Genomic DNA, 27,948 nt, shown 5'->3' with positions numbered 1-27,948 from the left:
AAGCTCATCTTCACAAGGTGCAGTGGTCCACGGCCCAGACCCCTTCCATGAAGGAAGTCAGGGATTCCTCTGCTGTGGAGACCACTCCCCTTCCCATATGCCTTAACTTGCTTCAGTGGGAGTATAAAGGCCAGGGCATCCCAGCCAAACTGTGGCAATTCTGAAAGGCCCTTGTTCTAGCACACCCAGTAGGCTGAGGCTGCTCTGAGGCTTGCAGTGCAATCAGCTTCTCCCTCCGCCCACACCTGCTTCCTTCCACAGATACCAATCCCAAGGTAGTTCCTAATTATAGTGTGCACTGTAAACTCTGGGGAACCTATCTGTGGCATAGAGTGATGCTATTATGGACAATGGAAAGAATATCACCATGGAATTTTGTCTTCTTCGTCATTATTAGGTGCTACTCTAAAAACAATTCTACCTAGACTCTCTGGTAAAGAGAACACAGAGATGAAATTAGAAAAAATAAACTAATCACTAAGGAAGAAACTGTAGTTTTGCCTTATTAACAAAAATTATCAATTGCATTAAATTGCCAGGCATTTTCTTTTATTGCATTATTTAACTCTCATAAAAATTCAATGAAGTAGTTATTATCCTCATTTTATGAGTAAAGAAACATACTTAGTCATGTAAAAAAAACTATGCCAAAACCAGTTTGGCTCAGTGGATAAAGCATCAGTCTTGAACTGAAAGGTCCCAGGTTCGATTCAATTCAAGGGTATGTACATTGGCTGCAGGCACATCCCAATAGGGAGTAAGCAAGAGGTAGCTGGTTGATGTTTCTCTCTCATCGATGTTTCTAGCTCTCTATCCCTCTCCCTTCTTCTCTGTAAAAAATCAATAAAAATATATTTTAAAAATAAATAAATAAACCATTGCCAAATGAATCTATAATTCCAGTTTATCTGAATTCAAACCTTTGAATCTACCATTCTCATCCTTGCCTGAATATCTCTCAAACTCCTCCTACTTCTCTGCTGTCCAGGTACAGTACTGCTATATTCAACATGTAGTTAACTCAATGCCTTACTCTTGTAAATTCTGAAAACTGGGCCTTTTCTAAGAGTGATAGTGCTCTCAAGTTTACTTCATGGTATAAGACAGTATCTAATTAAAGTTCTAAACTGAACCTCTCTGTATAACATGGAGGTCTAAATCAAGTTGAATCCTTAATGAAGGAATTAAACAAACAAAACAAAACACACACACAAAAAAAAAACAAATTCATATAGACATAGACAACAGTATAGTGAAAAGGGGAGGTAGTGGAGGTGGGCAAAGGGGGATTAATGGGGACAGGAAGAGGCTTTGCTGTGGGTGATGGGCACATGATACAGTGTACAGATGATGTTTTGTTGGGTGTACACTTGAAACCTGTATGGTTTCCACTGAAAACCTGTATGGTTTTGTGAATCAATGTCACCTCAATAAATTCAATTTTTAAAAAACCCTAACAGCTTTTTATTGTCTCCATGCTACTTCTGTTTTCTAGTATTAACCAACAGGTTGTATATAAGGATAGATCAGGATATTTGTCCTCAGAACTATTTTGTAAAAATATAGCGCTTTTTTTTTTTTTTTTTTTTTTTTTTACCCTTACTTGGTGTTCTTAACCCTATATCATTTATATGCATATCTCACCTCTGGCTACTCATTTCCACCTTTCTAGCTGCTTTGTTAAATTTCCTTCATCATTTAAGTACTAGAGGCTCCATGCATGAATTCATGAATGAGTAGGGTACCTCAGCCTGGCCGGCAATGGAGCCTTATAGGGGCAGGGGGGAGGGGGGGGCGCTGTAGGAGGTTGGCTGTAGTAGCACACTGACCACCACTCCTGCATTGAGTGTCTGCCTGCTAGTGCACATTATAATGACTAGTTGAGCAGTCATTCCGGTCTTTCGGTCATAACAGTTATTTAGGCTTTTATATATATAGATTAGAGGCCCAGTGCACAAAAATTCATGCAAGAGTAGGCCTTCCTTCCCCCAGCTGCAGGCATAAGCTTCCCTCCAGCACCTGAGACCCAATCTGCTGGCACTGGCTTCCCTCCAGCACCCGAGACCTGGGCTTCCCTCCTCCAGCCTCCAGCAGGCACCCAGGACCCAGGCTGCTTTCCTCCTCTAGCCACCCAGGTTGGCTTCCCTTGGGCCACTGGGCTGGCTTCCCTCAGGCTGCCCTCAGGTTCCTGGGACCCAGGCTGGCTTCCCTCTGGCCCTGGCTTCATCAAGAAGGATGTCCAGAAAATGTCTGGTCTAATTAGCATATTATCATTTTATTATTATAAATTTGTTCCATCTTTTAATATGCGATATATCTTCCTCTCAGCTGTTTTAAATCATTTTTAGAAAGTGAATTCCCTACTCTTCATTACTTAATTCTATCTTTTCCTTGGTCTCCTCTCATGTAAGAATAGTACAAGAATAATAACTTCTTTATTTTCTAAAAACCATACCAATATCTGAGTCAGCATGGTACAGGAAAAATACATATGCTTCTACTCCAAGTTTGTTAATAGTAAGGAGGCAGTGTTACATAGCATAACAAGTATAGGATTCAGAGTCAAACAGACATGAGTTCAAACCTCAGCCTTTGTGCCCACTAACCTCTCTAAACCTATATTCTTGCTTATTTTTAAATGGTGGGTAGATTAAAAATAATGCATGTGTATCACCAGCAGTTGTTCAATAAATGGCTCTATCATTATTCTCACTGTGGTGTAAGCCCCTTGAGGGCAGAGATGGAGCTGATTCAATTCGGGCCTTTTCAATAGTGCCTGGCAGTACTGAGTGACTCTAAAGTCATGATGCATGACTGAACAGATGGAAATCAAATTGCAGTATAGTGGGAAGCATGATGGATTCTGAGCTCTGCCATTACCCAGCTATAGGACTGTCAGAGCTTTGTTGGGTCTGTTTCCTCAGGGGTGAAATGGATCATCTCTACTATCTCTTCTACAATAGCTTTAAAGTTCAGTGATTTTGTGTATATGACAAATATTTAGTACGAGAGATGGGTAGGATGGATCAGAGATACTTCTATTTATTCATTCATTCATTCATATTCTCTCTCCCCTCCTTCTTCCCACCCTCCTCCTTCACAGAATGACAACAATATACTGAACTTGATTTCCCTTTGTGCTGGCCCTCACCCAGCTCTGCAGGAGGGGGAAGGAAGACTCCCAAGTGTCAACAGAGCTTCATTCTCTATCACAGCACCTTTCAACTAGACTACTCAATTCTTTAGATAATCTAGGAGCCGCAAAGGGACAGAAATCCTAATATCAACCAGAACTAGAGGCCCAGTGCATGAGTTCATGCACATGGAATGAAATTAATTAGAAGAAATTTTTAGAGGTCATGGAGAGACCATGGGAGGGACCCAGGGTGTATCCTGCACAACTCACGGGCTCCCAATCGGCTGGATCCCAGCAGCAAGCTAACCTACCAGTCTGAGTGTCTGCCTCCTGGTGGTCAGTGTGTGTCATGCTGACTGGTCGAGCTATCAACTGAATGATTGACCAATCAGTTGGACACTTAGTATATTAGGAATATAGATAGATAGATAGATAGATAGATAGATAGATAGATAGATAGATAGATAGATAGATTCTGGCTGAATTTATTAGCCTGAAAAACAATGAAAGGAAAGCTTCAAAATGGAGAATGCTCCTCTCATCTGGGTAAAGATAATTAACTTTGGAGATGAGATTTTTTTGTCTCATAGTCTAAAATTACAAATACTTTCAGGGGTTTTTGTTTTGTTTTTTGTCTTTATTAAATTCCTATACTGATAACTCTAGTAACCTCTGGTCTAGTAATCCTACATAATAAAAGCCTAATATGCTAAGTGTCTGGTTGTCTGGACATCCATTCAACCAATCAAAGCTTAATATGCTAGTGATATGCTAAGGCTGCTCAACTGCTCCCTATGATGTGCCTGACCACCAAGGGGCAGATGCTCAATGCAAGAGCTGCCCCGTGGTGGTCAGTGAGCTCCCACAGGGGGAGCACCACTCAGCCAGAAGCTGAGCTCACGGCTGGTGAGCATAGCAGTGGTGGTGGAAGCCTCCCCGCCTCCGTGGCAATCAAACATCCCCTGAGGGCTCCCGGACTACAAGAGGGTGCAGACCAGGTTGAGGGACCCCACACTCGTCTGAATGCATGAATTTCATGCACCAGGCTTCTAGTATGAATATAAAGAGTTAAGAGTTAGGCAGACTTTGCGTATACAGGCTTTTGCCCTACAAGCCCTTCCAACCTGTCTGTATTATGAAATTTTTGAATTTTAGCTCTATATTTTACATTTGTATGACCTCAGATAGATTAATAACTTTCTCTAAGCTTTGTTTTTCCCCACTTGTTAAAAAAGAGGACATGGATAATAATAGTTATATCTTACATTATTGTGAGGGAATATGTAAATTGTCTAGCATATGCACACTTAAGGAAAGATATCATAGAAATAATCTTAATTAGCCTACAGTGTGACTCAGTGTTTGAGCATCAAACCCGTGAAGCAGGAGGTCAAGGTTCCCTGTCAAGGCACATGCCCAAGTTGCAGGCTCAATCCCCAGTGTGGGTAGGGAGGTGTAGGAAGCAGCTAATCAATGAATCTCTTTCATCATTGATGTTTCTCTCTCTCTCTCCCTTCCTCTCTGACTAAAAAGTCAACTAAAGAGCATATAAAAAAAGAAATAAATCTTAATCATAGCAGGCTAGGTCACTATGATCATGAAATATCCAATAAAATAGGAACATTCTATCTCTGGCAATGTTGTCAGATACCCTATCTCCTACCACCCTGCCACACCTCCAAGAGCTCTCAGCATTGGAAAAGGTGAAAATGCACGTGGACATCACAGCCTGGTACTGAAATTGCCTCCTTCTTGGCAGAGTCTGAGAGTTTTCTAATTCATTACTCAGATTTCTGGATTTGTTAGTTCTTTTTCTTATGTCACTTAGTTGCTCCAAGTTTTGGTCTGCCAGTTTATTTCCAGTGAATCACTCCCAGTTGAGGTCACGTGGCAAAGCCCCTGGTGTAAGGAGATAACCCTTCAGCAGTGGGTGTAGGAGCTGGACTTCACTTACTCCATGCTTAAAGTGTCTCCTTATTTTTAGATTCCTAAAAGGGCCCCCAAAGAATACTTTCTTACAAAGAAGCCAATTCCTTGTTGTAATTGATTGGTTCATTAATATCTTCCCAATAGATGCAGTAACTAGTATCAGGGACATTAAACCCCATTGTTTTAACTGGCCCAGAAGAGTTGGCCTATTTTGTCTATTTACCCATCAGACAAGTCCTTTTTTCACACTCTTCAAATTAAGACCCCCAGCTTGACCCATTGTTTGCCAAAAACTCTGCTTTTTATCTTATGTGACTTTTCATTCACATGCCTATGTAGCTTAACACTGTGCAAGTATTGGACTAAAAACTTAACATGTGAATCCTTGTAACATCCCTAGAGGTTGGTTAATATTAGTAATCCCACTTAACAAATGAGGAATCTGATTTATCCCAAGTAGACACTTGTTAAAAGGCATGGTTGGGATTTGAATCCAGGTCTCTCTGACATTGCAGCCCAAAGTTATAAATTTCATAGGGCTCCTTAACTTTCTTTGAGACTACCTCTTTGGTAGTCCATGACACTTTCGGACCCCTTCTCAGAGTAACGTTTTTAATTTTTAAAAAAGATTAAAAAGAAAACCATATTGCCCAGCTGATGTGGTTCAGTGGTTGGGTGTCATCCTATGAACCAGGAGGTCACGGTTCCATTCCCAATCTGGACACATGCCTGACTTGGGGGCTCAATCCCCAGTGTGGGGTCTCAGGAGACAGCCAATCAATGATTCTCTCTCATCATTGATGTTTCTGTCTCTTTCTCTCCCTCTTCCTTCTTCTCTAAAATCAATAAAAATATATTTTTTAAAGAAAAAACATATTGAGATAGTTATCAAAATGTTTTAAAAAAAACAAATTTATTATACTAGTTATTTTATTAACACATGAAACAGCAAGACCTAGTGGCAGGTCTAATAACTACTTAAATTTTGAAATGATGGTGGGTGTAAAGAAATTTTTGAGGTAGCTGCAACACAGACATAAAAATATCTGTGATTTTAATTGGTAACAGGTACTCCAAAAATGACTAAGATTGTTTCCTACACTCATAACTAAAAGAAATGCTAAATTTTTCCTTAGATGTTAATGAAAATAAAGGTGTAATTTTTCTCACCTTGTTTGTGGGCCCCTTAAAATCTCCCCATAGCCAAAACCGGTTTGGCTCAATGGATAGAGCGTTGGCTTGGGGACTGAAAGGTCCCGGATTCGATTCTGGTCAAGGGCATGTATCTTGGTTGCGGGCATATCCCCAGTAGGGGATGTGCAAGAGGCAGCTAATCCATTACTCTCTCTCATTGATGTTTCTAACTCTCTATCTCCCTTCCTCTCTGTACAAAATCAATAAAATATATTTTTAAAAAATAAAATAAATAAAATAAAATCTCCCCATAGGTCCTGTAGGAATCAGTAGATTTCACTCTAGGATCTCTTAGAAATAACACTAACTCAAAAATAATTTAGCACCTTTCTTTCTACATTATCTTTCATTTGTTATATAGACATTTATTGTGCACTTAGTATATGATAGGCACTGTGCTAAGTACTGAGTATACAAAGTTTGAGTGAGACTGTACCTATCCTGATTGCCTGTTAAGAGAATTGAATGTATAAACTGATAATATACATTACAATATAGTACTAAGATATGAACAAATTATTGTAGATATGCTTGTTTGTGATTTCTAAGTATAAACTATCATCCCTACACTCCCTCTGGCTAAGCACTCTGAAATAGACTTATAATTATAAGAGTTTTACCTCTTATTTCTCATAAATGTCTTCCACTATGTATCCATGCTAAATTTGGGGTTTTCCAATTAGTTGCTCTATTAGTCAGGGTCTCATTATCTAAAAACACAGGCTATTTAAAACAGGGAATTGGTACACAGATAATGAAAGAGCAGATAAGAAGATGGGGAATGGTGAGGCAACTGAAAGATTAACAATGGGAATCCTTAACTTTGGGTTGGCTGGAAGAAGAAAGGGAGGAGGTTAGGTTACAAGAGTCCAGAGACTGGGATAGCCCAGTAGAAGTTGGAATTAAAGTGAGACAGCATTCAGCATGAGTTGCAGCCACAGAAAATACATAGCTGTGGCAAAGAGAGAGAAGAAGAAATACATTGACTTATTTTTCTATCCTCCAATCTCCCACCTTTGCCTCCCATTGAACAAAGCTAGCTGGAAGAGAGTTGACATGCGAGCTTAAGAAGAGCTGGCTGTGAGAGTCAGCCAATTGTTGAATGAATAAACCAACGCTGAGGAAAGCCAACGGATGGATCCACAGGCAGTCACGCCCAGGAGCAGCATAGTTACATTCCTTCTTGACAGGCAATGTTACTTCCTGTTCATTTAGTTAGATATATGACTTCCGTTGAACTGTCTCAAATCTATTGTACATTTGGTTGCCTCCAGAACTATTAGCAAACACCATTTCATTTGTTCCTCTTTGGGTCTGTAAGAGTATTTCTTAAATCTTCCAGCGCCTGTAAATCTTCACCTTGCTCCAGAATCATAGATATTCTGTCTTTTTTTTGAGTACCTGAAATATCCACTAAGGGGCAAGATTCTCTTATATTCTACCCAAAGCATGTATTTTCAACAGGAATGATATCACACACACACACACACACACACACACACACATACACACACACAAGAAGGGCAAAAATTGGTTCTTGGAGGAGGGCAGAGGAATGAGTGAAAAAAAAAACAACCTTAGCTTTTACAATGGTTTGGGGTCCTCTAAAGCTGAAACTTACCTGACAACATCTTACTTCTAATATCTAATTTAATTTCTCTTATCAGAGAAATTTTTTTTATTGATTTCAGAGAGGAAGAGAGAGATAGAAACATCAATAATGAGAGAGAATCATTGATCGGCTACCTCCTGCATGCCTCCACAAGTAATCAGCCCACAATCCAGGTATGTGACCTGACTGGGAATCAAACTTTGGCTTCATGGTTTATAGGTTGATGCTCAACACTGAGCCACATTGGCTGAACAAATTTTACACTTTAAGTAATTAATTTAATTTTTCTCCAAGAAAAGTATGAAAAATAAGATTAGTGAAGGGGGGAACATGCTTCAACAATTATAAGAACATACCATGACATGCTCTAATATCTTATTAGCATATAATAAACAAATAAAATGCAACAGAACAATAAAAATTTTAAATCTAATTAAGCATGAGAATTTAATACTTGAGAATAGCTTTTCATTTAAGTAGGAAAAGAGTGAGTTATTTAATAAATGGTGCTGATACAAATAGTTACCCAACTGAAAGAAAATAAACTTGGGCCTCCTTAAATTTTTTTTATTTTTCAATTACAGTTGACATTCAATATTATAGTAGTTTCAGGGTACAGCACAGTGGTTAGACATTTATAACTTAAAAGGTTAGCTCCCCAATAAGTTTAGTACCCACTTGACAACATACACAATTATTGTAATTTGTTGTTTTTGTTTTTAAGCCTCACAAAAGGATATTTTTTCATTGATTTTTTTTTTTTTGGGGGGGGGGGGGAGGAGAGATGGAGAGAGTGGAAGAGAAAGGGAAAGAGAGAGAAACATCAATGTGAAACACATGGATTGGTTGCCCTCTGCAGGAGCCCTGACCAGGGCCTAGAATGGGAAAGAGCCTGCAACTGAAGTATGTGCCCTTGACCTGAATCAAACCTGGAACTTTTTGGTATATAGGCTAACACTCTATCCACTGAGCCAAACCAGCTAAGGTCACAGTTATTACAATATTATTGACCATATTTTTTATGTTGTACTTCACATCCTGTGACTATTTTGTAACTGCCAATTTAAACTTCTTAATCCCTTTACTTTTTCACCCAGCCTCTCATCCCCCCACATATCTGGCAACCAATAGTTTGTTTATTCTCTGTTCATGAATTTATATATTTAATTTGTATTTTAGATTCCACATATAAGTGAAATCATATGGTATTTGTCTTTCTATATCTGAATTATTTCACTTAGTGTAATACCCTCTAGGTCCAATCCATGTTATTACAAATTGTAAGATTCCATTCTTTTTTACTGCCAAGTAATATTCCACTGTATATATGTACCATTTTTTCTTTACCCATCCATCTAATGATGGACCATTAGGTTTCTTCCATATATTGGCTATTGAAAATAATGCTGCAATGAACATAGAGATGTGTATATCTTTTCAAATTAGTGTTTTGGATTTCTTTGGGTAAATACCCAGAAATGGAATTGCTGAATCATATGGTAGTTTTATTTTTAAATTTTTGAGGAATAGCCATACTGGTTTGCATGGTAGCTGCACCTATTTGCAATCCCACCAATACTGCATAAGGGTTCCCTTTTCTCCACATCCTCTCCAACACTTGTTATTTGTTACCCAACTGAAAGAAAATAAACTTGGGCCTCCTTAAATTTTTTTTTATTTTTCAATTACAGTTGACATTCAATATTATGATATTGATGACAGCCATTCTGACATGTGTGGTATGTCATCTTATTGTGTTTTAATTTGCATTTCTCTTATGGTTAATGACATTGAGCATTTTTTCAGATATCCATTGGCCATCTGTATGTCCTCTTTACAGAAATGTTTATTCAGGTCCTCGGCATAATTTTGAATTAGATTATTTGACTTTGCCTTTTTTATGCTAAATTTTATGAGTCTTTTACATATTTTGGATATTAACCCCTTTATCAAATGTATCATTAATGAATATTTTATTCCATTCATTAGGATGTTTTTTCATTTTGTTGATGGTTTCCTTTGCTATGCAAAATTTTTAGTTTGATGTAGTCCCATTTGCTTATTTTATCTTTTGTTTTCCTTGCCCAGGAGGAACTATCCAAAAAAATATTGCCTAGTGACATCAAAGAGTTTACTGCTTATTTTTTCTTCTAGGAGTCTTATGGTTTGGGGAAATTGGATCCCACTCTTATATAATATAAAGAAATAATTTCCAGATGGCTAAAATACTGAAATATAGATTTTTTTAATATACAAGAAAAATCTGAGATAACATGTGAAGACTGGAAAAATGGACACACAAAATAAAAAATAAACATTTTATCATCTATAAATTTAAAGTCATTTTTGATAGCTTAAAAAACAGTGTCAATAACAAATAATAAGTTTGGGGAAATACTTGCCATACTAAAACATATGGCACAACACAATTATACTATACAAAAATCTCTCAAATTGGAAGACAGAAATAAAAATAAAGCAAAGGATACAAAGAAACCATTCATAAGAGAGCAAATTCAAATGGTCAACAACACATGGAAAGTTCCAACTCACTAAACTAGAATAATAAGATATTTTACATACAACAGAATGGCAAATATTTTCAAGTATTATAACACCTATTGCTGGTAAACATGTTGATAAAAATGTAGATAGTTTTCAGGTTTTTGAAAAAGTAATCTGACAAGTTCTGTTACGTTTAAAAACACAGCACTTTTACTATTTGGGTGCAGGATATATAAAAACTCATACTTAATGGTAAAACATTGAAAGCATTCCCTTTGAGATTAAAAACAAGACAAGGACTTCTGATAACACTTCTTTAATTTACCATTATAATAGATCCTAGCCAGAGTAGTAATACAGGTAAAATAGGGTAAAGTTCTAAGAATTATCAAAGATAACTATCATTATTTGTAGATAATAAGAGTTATATGTCCAGAAAAACAGAGTTTAGCAAGTTTGCTTTATATAAAATTAATATACACAATCATCCTCCTAAGTACTAGTCTCCATAGTTAGAAAATGAATAATTTTTAAATTTTTATTTATGATAGTATCAAAAATACTAAATGTCAAAGAATAATCTATTAGAAAATACAGGCCTACCTCAAAGATGTTGCAAATTCAGTTCCAGAGCACTGCAATAAAGCAAATAACATGAATTTTTTGGTTTCCCATTGCATATAAAACTACCATTAACCCTATACTATAGTCTACTAAGTGTACAATAGCATTGTCTAAAAAAACCGTACATACCTTAATTTACTAATATTGCTAAAAACAAAACAAAAAACTACTAACCATCATCTGAGCCCTCAGCATGGTTCTAATCTTTTTGCTGGTGCCCTAGCTGATTTGGCTCAGTGGATAGAACATTGGCCTGTGGATCCATGGGTCCTGGGTTTGATTCCAGTCAAGAGCATGTACCTCAGTTGCAGGCTCCTCCCCGGCCTGAGCCCTGGTTGGGACTAGTGCAGGAGATAACCAATTGATGTGTTTCTCTCACACTGATGTTTCTCTCTATCTTTCCCTCTCTCTTCCAACCTCTCTAAAAAAATCAATAGGAAAAAATATCCTTGGGTGAAGATTAAAATAATAATAATAATAATAATCTTTTTGGTGAAAGGTGCTATTTCCATGGTGACGACTGCTAACTGATCAGCAGGTGATTGCTGAAGGCTGGAGTGGCTGTCACAATTTCTTAAAATAAGACAGCAATGAAGTTTGCCACATTAATTGATTCTTCCTTTCATTAGTGATTTCTCTGCAATATGCAATACAGTTTGAAAGCATTTTACTCACAGAACTTCTTTCAAAATTGAAGTCAATCCTCTTAAACCCTATTGCTGCATTAAGTTTATATAATACTAGAGGCCCGGTGCATGAAATTCATGCATGGGGGAGAGGTTGTTCCTCAGCCCAGCCTGCACCCTTTCCAATCTGTGACCCCTTGAGGGATGTCCAGTAGGATCGGGCCTAAACAGGCAGTCAGACATCCCTCTCACAATCCAGGACTTCTGGCTCCCAACTGCTCACCTGCCTGCCTTCCTGATTGTCCCTAACGACTAATGCCTGCCAGCCTGATCACCCCTTAACCACTCCCCTGCCAGCTGATTGATGCCTAACTGCTCCTCTGCCAGTTTTATTGCCCCTAACTGCCCTCTCCTACAGGCCTGGTTCCCCCCAACTGTTCTTCCCTGCAGACCTGGGTCCCCCCCAACTTTCCTCCCCTGCTGGCCATATTGTAGTAGCCATCTTGTGTCCATATGGGGGCAGCCATCTTGTGTATTGGAGTGACAGTCAATTTACATATTACTCTTTTAATAGATAGGATAGAGGCCTTGTGCATGGATGGGAGCCAGCTGATTTGCCCTGAAGGGTGTCCCAGATTATGGTGGGGGCTCCCTTGGGGCATGGGTGGCCTGGACAAGGGACCTGTGGTGGTTTGCAGGCTGGCTACATCCCCTGGCAACCCAAGGGGAATCCCTGGTATCTGGTATTTATTTATCTTCTATAACTAAAACTTTGTAGCCTTGAGCGAAGGCCAGGGCAGGCCAGGCCCGGCAGAAAGCTTGCCTTCCTTCATTGCTGGGGAAACCCAAGCCTCCTGCTCACCCCATGACCACAGCCATTTTTGTTGGGATTTATTTATCTTCTATATTCACCGGTGATGGAGGAAGCCAAACTTCCTGACCTGCCTTGGCCTCTGCTCAGAGCTACAAGGTTTTGACCTTGTAGCTCTGAGCAGAGGCCAAGGCAGGTCAGGAAGTTTGGCTTCCTCCATCACCGGTGAAACCGAAACCTCCTGCTCACTTCATGGCCAAAGCCATCTTGGTTGGGTAAATTTGCATACTTGCTCCTGATTGGCTGTTGGGTGTGGTTTGTGGGTGTGGCAGATGAATGGTCAATTTGCATATTACTCTTTTATTAGATAGGATTCTAAAGCTTTTGTTGTCATTTCAACAATCCTAAAAGCATCTTCACCAGGAGTAGATTTTATCTCAAAAAACAACTTTCTTTGTTCATCCATAAGAAGCAGTTCCTCATCTATGAAAGTTTTATTATGAGGAGGCAGAAATTCAGCCACATCTTCAGGCTTCCTTACCATTCTCTTGGCTATTTCACCACATCTGTGGTTACTTCCTCCACTGAAGCCTTGAACCCCTCAAAGTCATCCATGAGAATTGGAATCAACTTCTTCCAAACTCTTTTTAATGTTCATATTTTTACCTCTTTCCATGAATCATGAGTGTTGTTAGTAGCATCTAGAACACACATGTCAAACACAAGGCCCGCGGGCCAAATCCGGTCCGCCAGGCCTTGCAATGTGGCCCGCACCGCGCTGTCATCACTGCACTCCGCTGCATTCCATCACAATGACGCGCGGTGACATAGGAGGCTTGTGATCTCGCCGGCCGCCTCACCGGCCGCCGTACTTGCTATCTATTACGCATGCGCATAGATAACAAGTCACGCGAGATTCAGGAGGCGTGACCTATAGTCCGGCATCCGATGTGGTTGTGCGGGTGGCAGAGCAGAGGAGAGAGTGAGTGTGCAGGCATAAAAACTACACAGCAGAAGCTGCCAGTTCCTGGCATAAAGTGCAGGCATAAAAATCGCAACAGAATCTGCTATCTGTACCCAGCCAGGCATTTATTGACTGACTTTTTTTTTCTCCACTCCATCTGCCAAATCAAGCTATCCCTGTGCAGTTTTCAACTTTTTCCTTCTAACGCAGATTTCCAATAAACTACATCTTTTACTGCCAATATTGATCCCAAAATGTCCAGGAAAAGAAAAGTTGATGGTGAAGGCAGACAATTTAATGACAAATGGGAAAATGAATACATGTTTGTGCTTAGAGAGGGCAAACCAGTGTGTATATTGTGTTATGAGACAGTGTCGGTGATGAAAGAGTACAATATACGTCGTCATTTTGACACCAAACATAATGTTAAGTATGGCAAATATACTTTGGAAGAAAAGCATAAAATTGTTAAAGAACTAAAAGGCAAACTACAATCACAGCAGCAAATGTTTACAAAGGCTACAGCGAAAAATGATACTGCAGTGAAAGCAAGCTTTATAGTGGTTGAAGAAATTGCCCGTACTTCAAGGTGTTTTTCAGAGGGTGCCTTTTTGAAGCAATGCATGCTAAAAGTGTGTGAGCAAGTATGCCCAGACCAGATACAGAGTTTTCAAAATGTCAGTTTGTCAAGAAACACCATTGCAGATAGAGTTCAAGAACTCTCAGGAAATCTATCATCACAGCTGGCCGAACAGGCATGCAGTTATCTCGCTTTTTCACTTGCTATCGATGAAAGCACAGACAACCCTGATACAGCGCAGCTGTCCATCTTTATACATGCTACGAAGACCGACCTCTCTGTCACTGAGGAACTTTTGGATGTAGCTGCCATGCATGGGACGACGACTGGTAGAGATATATTTGAGGCTGTGGAGAAATCTATAAATAATTTTAAATTACCCTGGGAAAAGTTGGTGGGGCTAACTACCGATGGCGCACCTTCAATGTGCGGAGAAAAGAAAGGCTTGGTTGGACTAATGAAGGAAAGAATGCAAAGTCACTGCCACACACCCTTGATTACTTATCATTGCATTATCCACCAAGAGGCTATGTGTGGAAAAGTTCTGGACATGAATGACATAATGACTACAGTCATTAAAACTATTAACGTTACACGGGCACGTGGCCTGAATCATCGCCAGTTCCAGCAGTTTTTACAGGAGGTGGGTGCAGAGCATGGAGACGTGCCATACCACACAGAAGTAAGATGGCTGAGCAAGAGCACAGTCCTCAAAAGATTTTTTGAGCTCAGAGAACAAATTGCTCTTTTCATGGAAAGTAAAGGAAAGCCCTTGCCTGAACTGTCGGATCCCGCCTGGCTATGTGATTTTGCTATGATGTGTGATATATGCGAGCATCTCGCCCAACTGAATCTGAAGCTGCAGAGACGCAAAGAAGTCATCACGAAGATGTCTGACATGATCACAGCATTCCAGCGTAAACTTCAACTATGGAAGTCCCAACTGGAACAGGACAATCTTGCCCTCTTTCCCGTTTGTTTGAGTATCTCAACCACTATTTCTGGTACTTTTCCTTGCAGTCAGCTGGCTACCAAAGTTAGCCGTTTACTAAGTGAATTTGAGCGGCGCTTCTCTGACTTTAGAACACAGCACTCAGGCTTTGACATCTTTGCCAATCCTTTTACAGTTGATGTCATAATGTGCCCCATCACCTTCAGATGGATATAATCGAGCTTCAGTCTGACAGTGGCCTGAAATCAAGGTTTCAGGATGTTGAAATTGAGGACTTCTACCGTCTACTGCCCCCTGACTCAATGCCAGAGCTCTGACTTCATGCTGCCCGTATTCTACCCATATTCGGGAGCACCTATCTTTGTGAACAGATGTTTTCAATAATGAATCTGAACAAAAACAAGCACAGATCACGCATTACCGATGACAACCTCCATGCTGTTTTGCGGGTTGCTACAGCCCAAGAAATAAAACCGAACATTGACTCATTAATCCGGGGAAAACGGTGTCAGACATCTAGCCAGAAAACAAAACAATGAGCATTTTAGGTACATTCCAATATTACTGTTTTGCTTGATACCAATATTACTGTTTTGCTTGATAGCATGTGAGTTGGTTAACAGCACTGTTAAGGAAAAGATTGTTCCACTCATTTTAAATTCACATTTCTGGTTAACATTGTCAGTTTATGACTGTTCAGTAAACCATTCGGCCCACGATTTAGGCTGGATTTTAGATTTTGGCCCCTTCTCTGATTGAGTTCGACACCCCTGATCTAGAAGGTTAATGCTTTCTAGAAGGTTTTCAATTTACTTTGTCCAGATCCATCAAAGGAATCACTGTATGACAGCTACAGTCTTACAAAATGTATTTCTTAAATAGTAAGACTTAAAAGTCGAATTTTCTTCTTGATCCATGAGCTACAAAGTGGATTTTGTGGTAGCAGGCATTAAAACAACATACATCTCTCCATCAGAGCTTTTGGGTAACCAGGTGCATTAACAATGAGCAGTAATATTTTGAAAGGAATCTTTTTTCTGAGCAGTAGGTCTCAGCAGTGGGCTTAAAATATTCAGTAAACCATGTTGTAAACACGTGCTGTCATCCAGGCTTTGTTGTTCCACATATAGGGCATAAGCAGAGCATATTTAGTGTAATCCTTAAGGGCCTAGAATTTTTGGAATAGTAAATGAGAATTGGCTTCATCTTAAGGTCACCAGCCCCTAACAAGACAGTCAGACTTTTCTTTGAAGCTCTGAAGCATTGATTTCTCTCTATGAAAAGTTCTAGCTATGAAAGTTCTAGATGATATCTTCTTCCAATATAAGGTTGTTTCATCTGCATTGAAATCTGTTGTTTAGCGTAGCTTCTTCAGGATAATGATGCAGCTTCAAAATCAGCACTTGCTGCTTCACGTTGCACTTTTATGTTATAGAGATTGTTTCTTTCCTTAAACCTCATGAACCAACTTCTGCTGGCGTCAGACTTTTCTTCGGCCACTTCTTCACTTTTCTCAACCTTCATAAAATCAGAGAGAGTTAGGGCCTTGCTCTGGATTAGGTTTTGGCTTAAGGAAATGTGGTTGGTTTGATCTTCTCTCCAGACCACTAAAACTTTCTCCATATCAGCAATAAAGCTGTTTTGCTTTCTTATTATTCATGTGTTTACTGGAGTAGCCATTTTAATTCCCTTCCAGAACTTTTCCTTTGTGTACAAAACTTGACTGTTTGGTGCAAAAGGCTTAGCTTTCAGCCTATATTGGCTTTTGACATGCCTTCTTCACTAAATCACTTAATTATTTTCTAGCTTTTGATTTAAAATGAGAGATATGGGGCTCTTTCTTTCACTTAAATACTTGGAGGCCACTGCAGGGTAATTGATAGGCCTGATTTCAATATTATTGTGTATCAGGGAATAGGGAGGCCTGAGAAAAGAGACAGAGATGGGGAAATGGCTAGTTGGTAGAGCAGTCAAAACATTCACATATATTGATTAAGTGCACCATCTTATATGGGCATGGCTTGTGGTACCCCAAAACAATTATAATAGTAACATCATGGATCACTGACCACAGATTACATTAACAAATATAACAATAATGGGAAAATCTGAAATATTATGAGAATTACCAAAATTTGACACAGAGACACGAAGTGATTAAATGTTATTGGGAAAATGGCACTAATATATTTGCTCAATGCAAAGTTGCCACAAACCTTTAATTTGTAAAAAAAAAAAAAAAAAAAAAAAAAAGTATCTGCAAAATGCAATAAAGTGCAATAAAATGAGATATGCCTATATGCAAGACCATTATAATGAAAACTATAAATTTTTTAGAAGACCTATAAACTGCATTAATGGAGAGACATATTATTTTCATGGATCAAATGCCAATTCCGCCCAGTTCAATAGATTTGGTATGATCTTTGTCAAATTTTTATGGAAATTATCAAGTTGATTCTAAATTTACATAAAAATGCAAAGGGCCAAGAATAGTTAAAACCCTGTTGAAGAACAACGTGAGAGACTAGCTCCACCAAGTATCATGAATTTTAATAAACCTATAAAAACAAGAGAATATAATACTAGTATAGAAATAGACTAATGGAATAGAATAGAGAGCCCAGAAGTAGACCCATGCACTACAACTTATTATCAAGTTTTTTCTCAAAAGAAAAATTATTACTTTCACAGAGGAGTGCTTAAAACCCAAGGGTTCTCCCCTGTCATTCTCCTAACAGATTTTTCAAAGAATCCATGTAATGTATTTTTGCCACAAGCACTTTGAGCATTATTGGATTTTTTTTAAAATAAGGGCCAAGGGGGAAACTATCTGTACCAATGCTTTCACAAGCCAGAGAGATTTCTCTGGGCTTCAGTCAAAGTTATCAGCCTTTTCTGTCACCCCCCCTAAAAAAGTGAATCAGCATGATACCTTTGTATCAGTTAGATATTATATTAAGAACAATAAATCTAACTGTAATAGTTTAACCAAATGAGGATTTTATTTCTGTCACCATAGTAAGATGTATGGAGGTAAATAGGCTGGTGCAGTAACTATGTAATATCAAAAGTGTCAGAATCCTTCTATCTTTCTGCTTTACCATTTTCCACTTGTGATTTGTTCTCATGTTTATTGCCTCATGATCATGGTCGCAAGTTGGCTGCCACAACTCCAGATAATTAAGTGTGAGAAAAACATACTAGTTTCGGAACCTAGTATCTTTTCCAGAAATCTTGAGCTTATTCCATATTAGTCATACTCTGATACTTGGTGATTTCTAGCTGCAAGGGAGTCTGAATATTTTTAACTGAAAACTTTGGTGCTCAAACAGAATTAAGGTTTCATTAAAAAGAAGAGGTCCATATTGGTATACAATAGGAAGAATCTCTACTCATCCAAATATGATTTCCAAAATTTAAAAAGACCTATATTCCCCAGCCCTTTCTCCTCCTCCTCTTCCTCCTTCTTCTTTCCCTTATCTCTCTCTCCCTCTCTCTCTCTCTCTCTGTCTCTCTCTCTCTGTCTCTCTCTCTCTCTCTCATCTCTCTTACCTAGAACTTTACTACGATAACAAGCCCCATAATTTCATGTGATTTACTCTTCATTTTCTGGCGCATATGGTTTATTAAGGCACGTAGGCTGCATACCACTTCCTGTTTTCCATCAATTAGAAATTTTATTATCAGTAAGTTTAATGGTACTATATAATTAATATAGTGAGCTAGCTCCATATTCTGTGGATTAAATTTGATACAAACACAGAGAATTGGCATAAGCATGAGGCACTGTGGTAAAAGTACATTGCTAACCCCAACAAATGATAACAAACTCCTGATGTCCCTTACTTAAAGGTATAGAAGTGAAATGAAAAGGGGATTTGAGATTCAGGATATTCTTAGTAATCCAGGTTAGACTGCAAAGACTGGTCTAGGTTCAGAAACTAGTGAGAATAACCATTTAGACTTAGTTTAGTAGGTACTTTTAACTTTATTTTACTTTTAAACCAGCAAACAGGAGTACAAAACAACAAAATATACACGTTTGCCAGAAGTTTGATATTCTCAGTAATCCTCATGGAGTAAGGAGATTGATCTGCCATTTATACTGTTTTGCCCATGGAAAGGCATGGAGGAATACATTAGTATCCAAGGGTCCATTACATCACTATGTAAGGCAATGCTTATGTTCCACAATTACATTCCTGCATTCTATTTTCGAATTATGTAATTAGGTCTTTTCAAGAGTTCAGTGCACCATGCTTGACTATGGCCTACATGAATCATCTAAATTTTCCCATTGAAATTCTCAAGGCCTACTCTTCCCCTAATCAATTCCCCAGCTTTCTCTTAAAAGACCAGCTGATGGTATGAATTCAACTCTTTTTAATTCAGAAGTTTTCAGGATCAGGCTGCAAATTTGATATTTGGCTTTCAGCGCACTTCAGTGGCAAACAATAAGAAATGCTCTTAACAAAGCCATGGGAGCCTCTGGTTTTCAGCATGTGCTTTAAACTGAGAGTTGGGAACTTTAAGCATGTGTTTCTCTTTATTTCAGCTATCAATTATCATTAGAAGAATCCTTCTCATCCCATGGTCCTGGGATTCCCTGCAACCTTTTTATTATTCAATAACATCGATCTTTTAGTTCCCAGAAGCTTTGCTTTCAGTGGCAATTCAGTGTAGGTCACACAGGTGACAAGTTGATTAACTGCTTCGACAGATCATGACAAGAGCCATTAACAACACCAGCTGAATTTTCATTGCACTCAACCTCAACCAAGTCAGACAACAACACTTCCGTAGTCCCACATGCATCCCATATTTCTCTAAGGCTCTATAGCCTGCAACCATTCCATTCCAATTTCTGAATCATTCACAGTTCTTAGTTACAAAGAACTGGTTGAAGCAGAAAACAATTTATTAAAGGATTTTTGGTGGCTCACAGAACTTCTAGGAAGAGTCAAGTTTGTGGTGAGGCAGCCAGGAAAAGTGCTCTTGAGAAGGGACACAGGGACTTGTGTAGGAAATAGGTTAACTGGACCCTGGGCTCCACTAGCCCCTGTAGCACTGCTATCCCAGAAACTCAATCATTTTGCCACCTCTGACCCTTAGTGACACTGGAGAGTTTCTTATGGCTCCTCCAACTTCACAACCTCATCTCACAAATGGATACTGTGATTCATACCTGACTCTGGCAATGGAGAATAGGAAAGTAAGTGTCTGGAATTTCAGTTTTTATACTGGAAGATAACATTCTGTGTTTCACTAACACAGGTGAAAAAATCCAAACATGGAAAGAGTTTCAGTTACTGAGCAGCCAAAAAAGAAGAACAGATGTTTACTTTACCTTCTAATTAACCAAAAGAGCATAGAATATTCAAACCCCTTTCCCTTCCTCCCCAATAGGGAGACAAGATCATATCCCACAAGAAGATAAATGCACGCAGCCTAGAGGTCACTGAAACACCTTTAAGACTGTGCCTATTGCCTGGTTCTCACATTGGATCACAACATTTTGAAGTCCCCCATTAGTATCAGTAGTCAATTCCCCTCCTCTTTTTACCAGAAATTTGCTATAACACAAGTGCTTACCAAGCTGCTTTCTTCCCTTTGGCTGCCATCCAATACTGACCTATTAAACTATTGGAATTTCACACTGGTTTTTTTTACTGCAAACTTGTTTTTCTCCATACTCAATAGCATTTTCATTTAGTTAGCATATAATGACTACTCACATACTAGGCATTAAGGATATATCACATTCTATCAATATTATACAAGGAAGAAAGAGATACAACAAATAAGAAAAATTGATGATTAGGAAAATGAACTGCTCAGATTCATCCAACATTAAAGTATCTGTGTCTGAAAACAATCAAAACAAAACAAAAAACCAGCAACGCTAGTGAATTCTCTTTGGATTAAGAATAAGTCTAAACTCCTAACTCCTAACATACTGGACCCAGAAGGCCCTATATGATTGGGCACAGTCTTTTGCTTGACCTCATCACCCACTATGTTCATTTACTCACTGTGATCCATCCCCGTTAGCCTTCTGTTTCTTGAACAAGCCAAGTCTACTCCTACCCAAATGTCTGCACTCAATGTTCCCTATACTCCTTAGTCTGCTTCATGGCTGGCTCTCAGAGAGGGCATCCCAGACCATTCTGTGAAAAATAACCACTCTTCCCAGTCCCTCTCTCTGATCACTCACATTCCCATTATGTTGTATATTTACCACCCTGTTCCTCACCAAGAACATGTGCTACCAGAGAGCAGGGACCTTGTCAGTCGTGTTCATTGCTATCCCTCACATAGAAGAAAGGCTCAATACATGAATTAAAGTATAAATGAAGAAATAACAAAATCCAAACCCATAATGAGGGCCACTGGGGGCATGTTAGGGGATCAGGATACTTAAATCCCCAAAGTAAAATAGGACATTCTAGATGTTTATACTTTCTGCAGATCCTTTCCCTTTATAAGTGTTGCCATGAAGTAGAAAGGAAAAATTAAGGTATCTTTGGTCTATCAATAGCTCAGAAGGAACACATGCACATTATGACATTAAAAACTAAGAGACTTGGGTTTGGTCAGATTGCACCTTTCCAATTTATTGACCCTTTTGGTGAGATTTACTTAGCAGGCAAGTGCTTTCCTTCTGTTTTGTTTTATTTTGTTTTTTGTATTTTTTATTTATTTCAGAGAGGAAGGGAGAGAGAGATAGAAACATTAATGATGAGAGAGAATCATTAATTGGCTGTCTCCTGCACGCTCCCCTCCAGGGATTGAGCCTGCCACCTGGCCATGTGCCCTGACTGGGAATCAAACCTTGATCCCCTGGTCCATAGGTCAAGGCTCAACCACTAAGCTATGCCAGCCAGGCCCTTCTGATTTTTAACCATGACTAATACCTCCAGCTGGTTAAGAAAAAGCCATCTACTTTCTAAGTAATTTTTAATTCTCTTATTTGCTTTTAGAAAGGATAAAATCCCGACCAAAACAAACACAGCATTCAAAAGGTGACTCATATGAGATCGTTCGCATTACAATTTTATAAGAACCATAAAAGGCTAACACAAAAGAAAACTTTACTATAGTTCACTTATCCATTCATCCCACAAATAACTTCTTGAGAACCTACTATCTGTTAGACTCTAACAGTTAGATTATGTTTCAGGTGCTAGTATAGCTAAAGACTATGATGAAAATAAGACTATGAAATGATAGGAAGTGATAGGAAGGCTCCTCTAGGTTTGGTGATCTGAAAAGGAGCTTTCCATAATTTGTTAGGACATAAAGGGCATGTGAAGCTAAGGGAATAGCTGCCCTTGCAGAGAAAACAGCTACTGACAGGGTGTAATGGAAACAGACCAGGGTAATGAGACTTCGGTGAGCAAGGTGAGGAGTGATAGAAGTGGTCAAAGAGGCAGCCAGGAGTCAGTTATGCAGGGCTTTGTGAAACAATGTAAGAATTTTAGATTTTTTTCTAGGTGGAACGGGAAGTCGTTGAGGATTGCAAGTAGGCAAATGACATAATCTGATTTATACTTCTAAGAGTACTGTGGATACTGTATATGTAAAATGAGTTGTAGTGGGTTAAGAGTAGAAATAAGACTAGTCATTGGAGAATTCCAGACAAGAGTTAATATAGATTTGAATTAAGCTATAGCAGTAGAGTGCACTGTTAAAATATACAAATAAATATTATATATGTTCCCAAGAAAATGTATGTGTAAGTACACAGAGAGAGAAACAGTCACATCATAGTTAAAGCAAAAAATAATTCTGAGATATCCAACCTCTATAATATCATTCTAACTATGCTGTTGTGAGAAACATTTAAATACTACTTATAAACCCACTTCTACCCCTGCTCTCTGGCGGTAACTGGACTCTTCTCCATCTGTTCTAACCTGAAGGAGAAATGTTTCTGCTCTGAGACTCCTTGCTGTTCGGGGAGGAGAGCACTGGCGGGAGGGACCTGGAGAATGTTCAGGCTTCCTGGTCTTCTTCTCTGGGTTCTGTACAACCAGGGGTCCTGCAGACCCACTTCGGGAGCCTCTCTGAATGCGGTCCCCAGGGGCAATGCCGAGAACTGCCTGCTGGATCCTGGACTTCTGTCATATGAGAAGGGACTGTGGCTAGCTGGGGCCCCACAGGGGACAGTCTGAAAGTTCTTAAATGGAAGGCTTTCTTTGATTCGCTTCAGTTCAAGAATGGGGTAAAAGGAGAGTCTCTGCTGGGATAGAAGAAGGAATCAGTTCTAGGACCCCTGCTCTCTGCTCTCTGTTCCCTAACTATTAAAATAAATAAACTGAGCCGAGAGTAGGAATTTCTCTTTCAGATTCTGGAAGGACATGGGTAATAGAAATGTGATCTGTAAGCCTGCTTTTCTCTCTTATTGTCCAAGTATGCATCCATGAAGTAAAAGTATATATAGTTCTATCCCTTAAGCAAATGCACTAGTTGAAATATTCTGACTGAATTGATGAGGGGAATGGAGTTTGAGTTTTATTTATTTATTTATTTTAATATATTTTATTAATTTTTTACAGAGAAGAAGGAAGAGAGATAGAGAGCTAGAAACGTCGATAAGAGAGAAACATCGACCAGCTGCCTTTTACACACCCCCTACTAGGGATGTGCCCGCAACCAATGTACATGCCCTTGACCAGAATTGAACCTGGGACCTTTCAGTCCACAGGCTGACGCTCTACCGCTGAGCCAAACCAGTCTCAGCAGAGTTTGAGTTTTAATTAGTTGAATTAAATGTATTTAATCATCTCAGGCACAGCTTCTTAACTGAGCTCCCTCTCTCCAGTGGAAACCTCCCAGATTCATTCACCATGTTGTGCCAGAGTGCTAGAGCTAACAGACAATTCTCATAGTGTTGCTCCCTGGCTATGAAACCTTCAAGAGCTCCATCAATGTAAGAACGAAGTTTCAGCTGCTGTCATGTGGACACGGTCCTCTGGATCTCTTGCCATCTCCACTGAGACCTCTACACTCGTTGCACCTTTTGCATCAACAAAACTGAAGCAGGGAGACCTGTTGCTCCCACCTAGTGCCCTTGCTCATGCTGTTCCCTTTGTCTAGACAGCCAACTCTTCCTTACATGCATCCAAAGGCCTCACCCTCTCAACAAAGCCTCCCAGCACCCTTCAGGATGTATGAAATTCCCTTCTGTGCCCTTAGGGCCAGGAAGCCCTGGCATGTTCCCCAAACTAATGTGAGAGGCTCACAAGGCCAAAATTATTTTCATAATAACACTGAATGTTTTTTTGCCTTTTCTGCTGTGTTGCCATTGATGGTGATAATGCAGAAGCAACAGTGAGTAAAACTGCTAGCATCTTAACACAAATCAAGGCAGTGGCACCAAACTATACTACTAATCACTGTATTCAGCACCACCATACTCACGAAAAAACCACCAGTTGCACTTTAAAAGTTCCTTAATGAGGCAGTAAAAATCACTGACATTATTAAATCTCAATCCTTGAATATACAACTTTTTATTATTCTACAGGGTGAAATAAGAAGTAAAAATAAAGCACTTTGACTGCATACCAAACTACAATATCTGTCACAAGAAAAAGCACCTGTGTTTGAGCTGCAATTTGAGCTGGTCATTTATTTTTATTTTGTGTGTTGTTTTTTCACAGAACATTTTTATTTGGAAGAACTCTGACAGACTAACTAGGACTGTTCAGACTTGGGTATTCGGCAGACAGTTTCTGAGACAGGAAGCAAGTGAGCCTATCACTTAAAAAAACAAACAAACAACTGATCCCATTTGTTTGTTGCCACTGATAAAATTTGAGCTTTCCGGCAAAAATTAGAATTTTTGGAAAATATGCATCTGCCACTGTGAACTTGACAGCTTCCAAGAACTTCAACACTTTTCTGATGAGATTGATGGAGATTTTAAAGAATATGATTTCTTAATATGTTGTTCAATAAAATGTGCAGCTGAAACTGGTTTGACTCAGTGGATAGAGCGTCAACCTGCAAACTGAAAGGTCCCAGGTTCAAGTCCGGTCAAGGGCATGTACATTGGTTGCGGGCACATCCCCGGTAGGAGGTGTGCTGGAGGCAGCTGGTCGATGTTTCTCTCTTATCAGTGTTTCTAACTCTCTATCCCTCCCACTTCCTCTCTGTAAAAAGTCAATAAAATATATATTTTTTAAATAAAAAATAAAAAATAAATAAAATGTGCAAACATCTAGAAGATCCTTATAACTCAGTAAACCAATGTTTGCCGAATGACGAGTGCATAATTTTACAAAATCGTCTATCGGTTAAGTCCATCAGACTGCAAGATAACCAATGCATTTTAATGTAACAAACTATAAAATGTTTATTGTTATCACCCCAGTGGATCTATAGAATCAGTGAAATTTCAATAAAAATTCCAATAGGCTTATTTAATTAAAAAATTGATAAGCTAAGCCTAAAATTTATATGGAAATGCAAAAAACTGAAGTACCCAAAGCAATTTGAAAAAGAAGTTGAAGAATTTTCTATCTGATTGTAAGGCTTACCATTAAGCTGCAGTAATCACATTAGGATAGCCTAGGTATAAAGATAAACATATACAGTAGATAAATGGAACAGAATAGCCCTAGAAATAACTCTACATGTGATGAGTTCAATACATGTATTTTTAAAGATTATTGCTGAGAGAGAGAGAGAGAGAGAGAGAGAGAGAGAGAGAGAGAGAGAGAGAAAGAGAAAGAGAAAGAGAGAGAGAGAATTATTTAAGCTCAGGAACTTGGAGAATGGATCCCATAGTCTGGAATTCAGACCTCTGAGCAGGGGAAGCTGTTTAGATAATACAGGTACCTGAAAGACTTGAGAGAGGCCCCCAGGGTACCGGGAACCAGATGGGTACACAAGGGAGGGGGGAGAGAGGTATGGTGCAGAGGTCCCAAGACCTGAACCCTTCTGAGGGTACACAATAAGGATGGTTCTCCAAGGCTTAAAAAATGGCTAATCTGGAGTTATCTGGAGTCAGCAACTGCTGCTTCTGGGAGGAGATGCTATTGCTAGAATGAAGTAATGTTGCTAAGGTGATACTGACAAAAACAGGAAGCAAGCAGGAAAAAGAGAATCTCTCCTTTTTCCTTTTTCCTCCAGCCTCATGGTCTCCCTCTAGCACCCGATTAGCAGAGCTTAAAGGATCCTGTCCACAGCATTGCAAAACAGTGGAAGTGTGGGTTTGAAGCTAAGTGACACCAACTTAATCAGCTTAACAATAACCCACAACCTTCGGACCAACTAGTGACACCAACTTAATAAATAACATAGTGGCAGCACTTAAAGTACAACTGTTTTTCTCAAAATAATACCCTGATGAGTAGGAATTCACATATATATGTATGTATACATGAATTACAGTAACACATATATTTCATGACTGTGTCCCTTACTCCACTCATTCTTAGCCCCATAAACATGACCTTAGTTTTATGTTTATTCTGAAAATCCTTTTGCATGCCTTTCAGTGGAGCATACAGTATTTGTCAAATAAACTATTAATTAAATTAAAACAACAAAAATTGCATGATGCTAAATTCAAATTTAAAAGCTTATCAAGTTGAAATATTGTCTAAAGAATTGACCTGGGTTATTAATTCAAAAGAAATTTGAAGATATTTACTCTTTGGGTCCAAATTTAATCATAACTAAAAAAAAAAATGATGATTATTGTGGTCATGATGTAAGATATAATTGACTATTTCTGAAATTATCTTTTATTTGAACTTGGAAAAAGATGCCATGAAATCCACTATCCATTTGAGTTCTAAAGGAAGAAGGAAGAAGCAACTCATTGTGTCTGCACAATTGATTTGATTAATTTCAAAATGAAAAGCTCCAAAGGGTTAAGAATACAAGATAGGGATTCTTCCTTTTTAATATACTCCATAAGAACATTAGGCTGCATTTCAAATACGAATGCATCAGTACCAACACTTTATTAAGTTATTATTTACTTGATGTGAGGGAGACACATCCAGCAAGAAACTCCCGAAAGTCAAACACAGTCCCACGTGTAAAGGGTGCTCCTGGGGACAAGTATGATGCAGGGGTCCCCACCCCTCAGCCCTTCAAGTCCCACCTCACACCTTTACTTTAGACTAGGGGTGTCGAACTCAATCAGAGAAGGGGCCAAAATCTAAAATCAAGCCTAAATCGCGGGCCGAGTGGTTTACTGAACAGTCATAAACTGTCATTGTGATGGAAACGCAGCGGAGTGCAGTGATGACAGCGCGGTGCGGGCCACATTGCAAGGCCTGGCGGGATGGATTTGGCCCTCGGGCCTTGTGTTTGACACATGTGCTTTAGGCTATGGGTTCCTCTTTACCCTTTCCCCTATCAGAATTCTGAACAGAGAGTGAGAGAGGGAAGGAGGGAGAGAGAAAGGGAAGAAGAGAGAGATCAGTATTCCTATTCAGAAGTGTAAAGCTCTTAAGTAATATAAACCCTTTCATTAATGTTCTTTAAACATATTCCTTTCTCAGTAAAATTACTTTAAAATAATAGTGCTCTAGTAAATGGCTATTACTAGAAAATGCCAGAGTTTAAAGTACTTGACTTCTCCATTTGTAATCAGCCAACTTCATTATGATTTCTGCTTAATGATTATAGATCTTAACAGAGTTGGGTTTAATTACATAAAAATAATAAGCATTACAGATTTCATGCTCTCCTAAGGGACTAGAGATTTGTGTCATTTCATATAACAGTATGAAAACATGACTTTTGTTCAACTCGTGCCCTGGATGTCTCTAAATACTATAGTGAAATGACACAATTTAATGTAAATGTAAACTGCACAAATACTTTCTGAAACAATGCGGTTTAAACCCTGTTTTGAGGAACAGAAAATGGCATATCACATGGTGCCATTAGAGGTCAATTCGTGTATAAACAATATAGAAATATGCTACCACCTTAGAACATTTTAAGTATATTTTTGTTTTTTTATTATAATGGTAGTAATGCTTGT

General features: G+C 38.9%; 1 pseudogene; it reads right to left on the bottom strand.

Moving 5' to 3' along the window:
• Positions 1–11,531: 11,531 nt before the first annotated feature.
• Positions 11,532–18,084, bottom strand: LOC118723051 (annotated as a pseudogene).
• Positions 18,085–27,948: the final 9,864 nt, after the last annotated feature.

Source organism: Pipistrellus kuhlii, unplaced genomic scaffold (assembly GCF_014108245.1).
Source record: "Pipistrellus kuhlii isolate mPipKuh1 unplaced genomic scaffold, mPipKuh1.p scaffold_m20_p_2, whole genome shotgun sequence".
Taxonomy (NCBI): Eukaryota; Metazoa; Chordata; class Mammalia; order Chiroptera; family Vespertilionidae; genus Pipistrellus; species Pipistrellus kuhlii.
The sequence above is the reverse complement of the archived record's forward strand: the minus strand, read 5'-3'. Positions and strand labels throughout refer to the sequence as shown.